The sequence below is a fragment of the Pinus tabuliformis genome, chromosome 2_2, assembly GCF_031772625.1.
Source record: "Pinus tabuliformis cultivar Carrire ecotype Pingquan chromosome 2_2, CPIR1, whole genome shotgun sequence".
Lineage (NCBI taxonomy): Eukaryota > Viridiplantae > Streptophyta > Pinopsida > Pinales > Pinaceae > Pinus > Pinus tabuliformis.
The window spans coordinates 1,222,590,982-1,222,599,800 of NC_142300.1; the positions used below are offsets into that span (position 1 = coordinate 1,222,590,982).

The 8,819-nt window shown below is 36.1% G+C and overlaps 1 pseudogene; it reads left to right on the forward strand.

Moving 5' to 3' along the window:
* The first annotated feature begins 3,291 nt into the window (after positions 1 to 3,291).
* LOC149197897 (26S proteasome regulatory subunit 6A homolog pseudogene) lies at positions 3,292 to 4,491 on the forward strand (annotated as a pseudogene).
* The last annotated feature ends 4,328 nt before the right edge of the window (positions 4,492 to 8,819 follow it).

An 8,819-nucleotide genomic window follows, 5' to 3' on the forward strand; every position in this document is an offset into this window, starting at 1 on the left:
TCTTGTTGGTTGTTTACTATCTAAGACTGCAAGTTATTGCCGTTATTAAAGATTTTGAGTGTGATAAAAGCTTAAATTCTGGTGATTGGAGTTTGTGGGCGGAGGTTTAGATTTAGATATTGATATTGGTTTTGAGTTGAAATCTCTGCATAGGGTTTGGGTGATATGTATTTGATTTTTTTTTTTACTGCCTTAAACCTTGTTCTGTCTCGTAAAATGCTGGAGGCATTGTGGAAAGAAATTTTTCTTCGCAACTGCAATCTGAAAGACTTTAATACTAAGTACTTCAGAGATCAGAGAGGTTATTTTGCTCAAAACGGTAAAATTAAAATAAAACTAAATACATAGCAAATTTGCCTGGTCTCATCCCTGCTGCGTCTCAATGAAAATCCGTGGCAGGGATTATTTTGATAATTTGACATACATTTTTGTGATGAAAAACCGTTCACAAAACTCTTGGTTTATGTGACTTGGTTTTGTCACAAGCACGTGGGTTTGCTTCTTTAATAATGGAGTTGGTTATATATATAACTAATCTTATATTTAGACCACAATTAAAACCCATTTTGAATTACGTTCGGGACTCTTGATGGTATGAAACGAGATTTTTTATGGGTTAGTACATTTGAATTGTTGAGATTTTTTCAAGTAATCTCAAGTAATTACATATTCAAATTCAATATTCAAGTATTAATTACTTATTACATGCTTTCAAGTATTTATATGTAATATTTTGAATATGTAATATTTGAATAAGAATATTACGTGCTTATGTAATATTCAAGTAATTATTACTTTCCGAGGCTCTTATGGGTTAGTAAATTTTGTTTCAATTGTCTGGAAAAGTCATACCCAGAAGAAATTTTGAAGTTGTGTGTGTACGATACGGGACTTATATCGGTTTTAATATGATTCACAATAATGCTAACACTACATGCAATTAGCATTTAGCATTTAAAGAATAAACAAAGGCGATTTACAATACGTCAAAATATTGTTCGTTAAAAAGCTATTTCGTGATGGAATTACTGGAATATACCATTCTTGTATTAAGAATATGAATTTACAGAGAGTTTATCATGGCATAGCTGGGGTTTGATTTCATAGTCAACTTACCCATGCTGTTAGCTTATTTAATGCCTTAGATAAAGGAAATTCCAGATGTATTTTTCTTAAAATGGCTTTTGCTCCAATATTTCCAAAGCGAGATCTGTTGCATTTTGATTAATTTAGTGGAAAACAGACCTTTATTGATTGGAGACACCAAATACCTTTAGAGTTGCTTAATCTTTTTTGCCATTCAATTTTTCTTCAGCAATTCATTCCTCAAAGTATTGAGGAAGTAACTATTGAGGAAGTACATAATTATGAGGTTATCGGTAAAACTTTGACTGTCAAAGTGCAGCGAAAATCAAATTAGTTAATTTGATAACTATATATAAAATCAACAATGCAAAATGCAAAGTAAATTTTATAATTGATTACATATTTATTGTAAAATTTACATTGTGTTAAATACACATGGACAGCGAGACAGATGGAAAGATAAATCATTCAGTACATTTTTTATTAACATAAGATACACATTTATAGTACAATACGTGACTCTTGGGATTCAGATCCCAAGGTCTCTTGGACTGCTTTTGTCCATTCGAATTCCACACTAACCCTTTAGGATTAGGTGTCCAACATTCCCCCCTTAATCCGAAGGGTTATGTATGAGTCCAAGAAGAGAGCTGTAATACAAAATGTGCAAAAATGCATGGCAGCACTAGGCTGAATGTGCTCTATGAAATGTTGGTAAAAAGGGCGGTGGTTTAAGGATGACCACCAACACTGGAACGCTTAGTGCAGTTCCCGGAACTCTTCCAAAACTGGCAAGAAACTGAAGTTTTCTGCTAGAGGAAGTGTTCTCAATCTGTGATGGTTTAAGGATGACCAACAACTCTGGAATGCTTAATGCAATTCCTGGAACTCTTCCAAAGCTGGCAAGAAGCTGGAGTCTTCTGCTAGAGGAAGTGTTCTTAATTTGTGATGGTTTAAGGATGACCAACAACTCTGCGATTCCTGGAATGCTTCCAAAACTGGCAAGAAGTTGAAGTCTTCTGCTAGAGGAAGTGTCCCAGATTGCCAACTGAAGGCATGTTCAGGCATCTTTGTCTCTGGCTACAACTCTGAAACTGGTGTGGCAGGTTGTGGCTCAGGCTCGCTTGATGTGGCTTTGAAGCTTGTAGATGACCATCATTTCCCCCCCTGTCAGGTACAAGGTGAGAAGATGGAGAAAACTCAACTGCAAGACTGTTCAATATTCTGGAACAAGTTCTGACATGTGTTTGGAATATCTTCTTGGCTGTTGATGCCCATTGCCAAGAAGCGATCCATCCAAGATGAATCTTTGTTCTTGCAGGACGTTTGTTTTTGAAGCACCTGTGTGAAGAATGGCTGGTTTTATGACAGTGCTCACATGGATGAAGATCAAAACAGTGATCTTTCAGATGGCCAACTCGGTCACAGTGTTGGCATTTCACGATCTGTTGTTGTTGTTGTTGAAGAGGGGCAGATTCTGGAACAGCTGAAGCTGAACTGTCATGAGAAGCAGGTGAACTGTCATCAATGAATCCAACACTCTGAAACTGAATGGGCTTTGAGTAGTCTGGAATATGAAAGGACAAGTCCTTGTCATATCCAAGACCAGTTCTGTGCTTGTTGTGGACAAGCTGTTCCCAAGGTCTGATGATTGGCTTGGGAAGTGCAGACTGAGTTTCTGCATCTGCATGTACGACTGCTGCTTTATTTGAATGAACTGTACCATTATTAACATGCTGATGATGGGTGGTTGTCTCAATGTTCTGAACAAAAACAGGTTCAGAATGGTGTCTATTTTGATGTAGCTCTTCTTGCTGTAGCTGAGATTCAAGCTGTAAAAATTCGATCTTTTCTTGTGCATCATGCAGGCAGGTCTGAATGTCACAAAGAGTGTCTTTGCTAACATTTACCTTCCCACCAATAGTGGAATGTATTAGTGTATTCAGTAACTCTAATACATCATCAAATCTAGCCATTGTCTCAACAAAGAAATGAATACTCAGCAAGTCTAGACAAACCCCAGCTATTGAAGATTTCAAAAATCAGTTTGAAAAATACATTGCCCAATACCAGATTTGTGTCCAGCAAGAATGAGAGGCTCAAAGTCCTTCCCACACAGATACAACAGATATGTTTCACCCTTAAAATGCTCAGGTATACCAGTATGGATGCACAACTAAATGACTTCTTCCTTCTAAATACTACTTTATGGGCCTCCAGGAACAGGAAAAACACTCATGGCTCGTGCATGTGCTGCACAAACAAATGCAACATTTTTAAAACTTGCTGGTCCACAATTAGTCCAGATGTTCATCGGAGATGGTGCCAAACTCGTTTGCGATGCTTTTCAACTTGCAAAGGAGAAAGCCCCATGTATTATCTTTATAGACGAGGTTGATGCAATTGGAACAAAGCGTTTTGACAGTGAAGTAAGTGGAGATAGAGAAGTGCAACGCACGATGCTTGAGTTACTGAATCAGCTTGATGGATTTAGCAGTGATGAACGTATAAAGGTCATAGCAGCAACAAATCGTGCAGATATTTTAGATCCAGCTTTAATGCGTTCAGGCCGTCTAGACAGGAAGATAGAATTCCCTCACCCAACAGAGGATGCACGGGCACGGATTTTACAGATTCATTCAAGAAAAATGACTGTTCATCCAGATGTCAACTTTGAAGAGCTTGCACGTTCCACTGATGATTTTAATGGTGCACAGTTAAAAGCTGTTTGTGTAGAAGCTGGTATGCTTGCTCTGCGTCGAGATGCAACTGAGGTTACCCATGAAAATTTCAATGAAGGAATAATTCAAGTTCAAGCCAAGAAGAAGTCCAGCTTGAATTACTACGCATGTAATTTCTCACCTATCCAACAAGAAGAGGAATCGAGATTGTCTTGGCCGGTTTGGTTCAGCAATTGAACGACCAGAAATCTTATGCCCCCGGATCTTTCCCTCTCTGCTCTTATTTGAGAAATTTTTTTTTTTCTGTTCTATGCTCTCAGTCACAGGCGTTGATTTCAAAAACATACCATGCGTGGGATTCAAAACCGAAATACGGCGGAAGAAGCGGACCAGACGTTATTATGGCAGTAAAGCTGTTACACAGGAGGAGGAAGGCCGAGGGACCGAGGTAACGTATATACCTTCAACGGATCTGCACAGATTTCCAAGTTGGTCTAAGGCGGCAGGTTTTAAAACGCATATGGCAGAGGCAGCAAACGTTCCCTTCTCTCCATCAAATGCGCTCGTCGTTGTATTCTTCGCTGTCTTATTCTGGGCTGTCACACTCGGCAGTTACACAAAATATAGGATTTCGTTTCGTTTGTTACCTTTTTTATTCAAAAATTTTACTGATAAGTACACTATAGTTTCTTTTCACCGATTACTTCTCTGCCAATATATCTAGTTTTAATGATCCCAAATCTTAAAATACGTTATACTCTGCAAATACTTTAATTACTTTTTACTTTAAAAAAAACTTATCTTCCACGCCAGAAGACTGGTCATAAGAAATGATGGCCCGATTCCTTATGGATGCCAGTGATACACTATTAAAGTCACTCCTTCAGAGATTCGAACATGAATCATCATGCTTCAACGGCGGCCGAAGATCCAAGTAAAAAAATAATATTTTCATAGGATACAACAACTAATGCGACAGCTTTTGGTGGTGGCAGCGGCTCTGATTCGCTAACAGTCGTGGCAGCTCGTAGGATATAGCAGCGATTCGGACAGCTTTCAGTGGTGGCGGCTGCGATGGTATGTCGATTCAACAGAGGCATTCTTCTGCCTTCCGCTCTAGACCAAGTAATCATTCACCAAATTAATCCTTCAGAGGACAGAGGCATTGAGGACAGTGCTCAAGTCAGAATGACAAAGGCCAGTGCACAAAACTACACAGGCCACACATCATGGCTCTGATACCATGTTAAATACACATGGACAGCGAGACAGATGGAAAGATAAATCATTCAGTACATTTTTTATTAACATAAGATACACATTTATAGTACAATACGTGACTCTTGGGATTCAGATCCCAAGGTCTCTTGGACTGCTTTTGTCCATTCGAATTCCACACTAACCCTTTAGGATTAGGTGTCCAACACATTGAACTTACATTTATGAACATTTATAATTAAAGAGAAATAAGAAATGGTTTATTTCTCATTTGGGCATTCAGTTTTGATCCTATGTTTATTTCGCATGAAGTTCAGATTTAGCGTTGTTGAAAATTAAGTTTTTGTGAACAAAATAGCTTGTTTGCTGGTCAATTTTTGTTGCTTTATAAACTTAAGGATGGAGCCTGAAGTCAAGCCAGCTAGCCTTCGAACTGCATTTGCTATGCAAGTGCAAAGTAGATCAACGCTGCTTCAGTCAATCTCCGGGTTAAGTTTATAAATTGAACAATCAATTTGTAGTCATTTTCGGTAATGCTGACTGCTTTTGATTTTGCTGGAGAATTATTACAATTTTATGGAGTTTATTAAAATGTCATTTTGACTTACTCCTTTCAGTAAACATTATTTTTCTCTCTGGTTAAGTTTTGTTTACGCAGCAAAATAATGTCTAGTGATCCATATAATTTTAATTAATTAGAGAATAGCCACAGCATCTTTAATTAAATAAAATTATATATTGATTGGCAAGATCACATAAAGATTATTTAGACATTAAATTGTAATTAATTACACTGAATATAATAAATTTTATCCCACAGGAATTTTTATTATATTTATGTGATTAATTAGGATAAAATTTCATAACCTACCCACAGGAGTTATGAATTAATAAGTTTTATCATAAAGTTTTATTGAATCTGTTTGAATTAAAAATTTAGCCCACAGGCAATTTTTATGTCATTTGATTCAATTCTTTTTAGCATGTTTTACATTGGTAAAACATGAAAGTTCATAAAGTTTTATTGAATCTGTTTGAATTGAAAATTTAGCCCATAGGCAATTTTCATGTCATTTGATTCAATTCTTTTTAGCATGTTTTACACTGGTAAAACATGAAAGTTCATAAAGTTTTATTGAATCTGTTTGAATTAAAAATTTAGCCCACATGCAATTTTTATGTCATTTGATTCAATTCTTTTTAGCATGTTTTACACTGGTAAAACATGAAAGTTCATAAAGTTTTATTGAATCTGTTTGAATTGAAAATTTAGCCCACAGGCAATTTTCATGTCATTTGATTCAATTCTTTTTAGCATGTTTTACATTGGTAAAACATGAAAGTTCATAAAGTTTTATTGAATCTGTTTGAATTGAAAATTTAGCCCACAGGCAATTTTCATGTCATTTGATTCAATTCTTTTTACCATGTTTTACATTGGTAGAACATGAAAGTTTATTAAGCCTCAACATAAGCATGTGATTCTTTATTTTGATGCAGTAGTACAACCTGCAAATTTCTCTGAAATTCGTTCTGACATTCCCGAACTTGAGGAAGTAATCTCGTTTGTTTGTTATGAATCTGATATGGTTAATGTTAATATTAACACATGGTGGATTGATTCTGGATCAACAATTCACATTTCGAATTCCTTGCAAAGGTTTGCAAAACCTAAGGAAGCCAGTAGGAAGTGAGCAAAGCATCTTATCAGGAAACAAGATGGGCTCGCATGTGGAAGCTATAAGAACATGTTATTTAACTTTAAGTAGTGGCTTTGTTTTGGAGTTAGAAAAGACCTTTTACGTTCCAAGTTTTTCTAGAAACTTAATTTCAGTTTCAAGGCTTGTACCTTTTGGATATTCCTTAAACTTTTCAGAAAAATCTTTCAGTCTATTCTATAAATCTGATTATGTTGGGAATGGTATTTTGTCTAATGGTCTTTACTGCATTAATTTACAAAACAAAGTCACATATGATTCAATGCATGTTCACACTGGCACTAAAAGATGTGTTATTAATGAAGATTCCTCTAAATTATGGCACCGGAGACTAGGTCATATCTCCATAGATAGAATTAAAAGATTGGTAAATGAAGGAATACTTAATACTCTAGATTTTACTGATCTTGAGACTTGTGTGGACTGCATAAAGGGAAAGCAGACCAACAAGTCAAAGAAAGGTGCCAATAGGAGTTCAGACATATTAGAAATCATACATACTTACAGATTTTATTGTCCATCTCACAGCACTAGGATTGTGGAATCAAGAAATGCAAAGTTTCTTGAAAATGACTTGATCAGTGGGAGCGATCAAACCAGAAACATAGTTTCTGAGAAAGATCATTCAGAATCTCAACTTTCCACTTCAAGTGATAGATTGGTTATTATTCATAGCACCCCTCAAGTACAAACTGGTGTTGAATAACCAATTGTTGAAGTTCCACAAGCTGCTGACGATATTCCAGTAGATCAAGGAGTTCAAGAGTTGCCAAGAACTTTTGAACAACAAGTTGAACCACATACTTCTCAGGAAGATGATGGTACAACATTAAGAAGATCTACTAGACCTAAGAGATCAGCAATTCCTAATGATTATGTTGTGTATCTACAAGACCTGACATTGCATTTGTTGTGGGAATGTTGGGACGATATCAGAATGATCCAGGTTTAGACCACTGGAGAGCTGCAAAGAAAGTAATGAGGTACCTTCAAGGGACCAAAGACTACATGCTTATGTATATCCTGTTTGAGGCTGCTTTACATGGTGTATGGCTTAAGAATTTCATTTCTGGGCTTAGAATTATGGATTCTATCTCTAAGCCATTGAGAATATATTGTGATAATTCAGCTGCTGGTTTTATGGCTAAAAAAGTGGGAGTCGAAATAAACACATCGACATTAAGTATTTAGCTATAAGGGAACCTGTTAAAGAAAATAAAGTGGTCATTGAGCACGTCAGCACTGAGTTAATGATCGTTGATCCTTTGACTAAGGGCATGCCATCGTTTAAATTCAAGGATCATGTATTGAATATGGGACTTGGTTCCATTATGAAGTTTTTCATTGTATGGACAATGATATTTTAATGAAATTCTTAATTATTGTGATGTTTTTTCTCATATTTATGTGCACCTTAAGTTGATTTGAGAAAATTCATTTAAGAAGGACCAAGAATAAACATAAGGTTTATTCATTAAGATATTGTTGCCACATAAATTATAATAAGAATAAATGCATAGTAATACATGGAAGATAATACTCGTCATAAGAGGACTTATCGCCATGATTCATGTATCTATTACTTAATACAGATTGTCAATGGTTTTTGAGACATTAAGTTTGGAAGTATGGACCAAGTGGGAGAATGTTAAGCTCCATTGATTTTACACAAAAGCTACCTTGATTTATGGAATTGCAGCTTTTCTTAACTTATGGAAACCAACTGCAGTAGTTTCCTTAAGTTAAGAAAATCAACTGCAATTACTAAATTTATAATTGGGAGTTACTAAAGTGGTCCATCACTTTGATCTGATCTCTACCTTGATTTGTGGTTTTTCTAACACATAGCTTTTAGAAGCTTGATGGAAGCTTAGCTATATGTTCATCTGTTTGGTCCCCAAGCTCATATCTCAATCCCCTTCAGTTCTACACCATCTAGCTGAGATAGCAGAGCTTGGAAGTGCCTTCAAATTAGATGTCTTCTTTTCTTTTTGCATGCGCAGCTGGAGCGTGGTGTTTCAGAAGGAAATGGCATCAACAGTTTCACCAATGGCTGGAGGTAATTCGTATCCCTAGGCATTAAGTTTCAGTGATTCTTTTCAGTTCTTTCCGCATG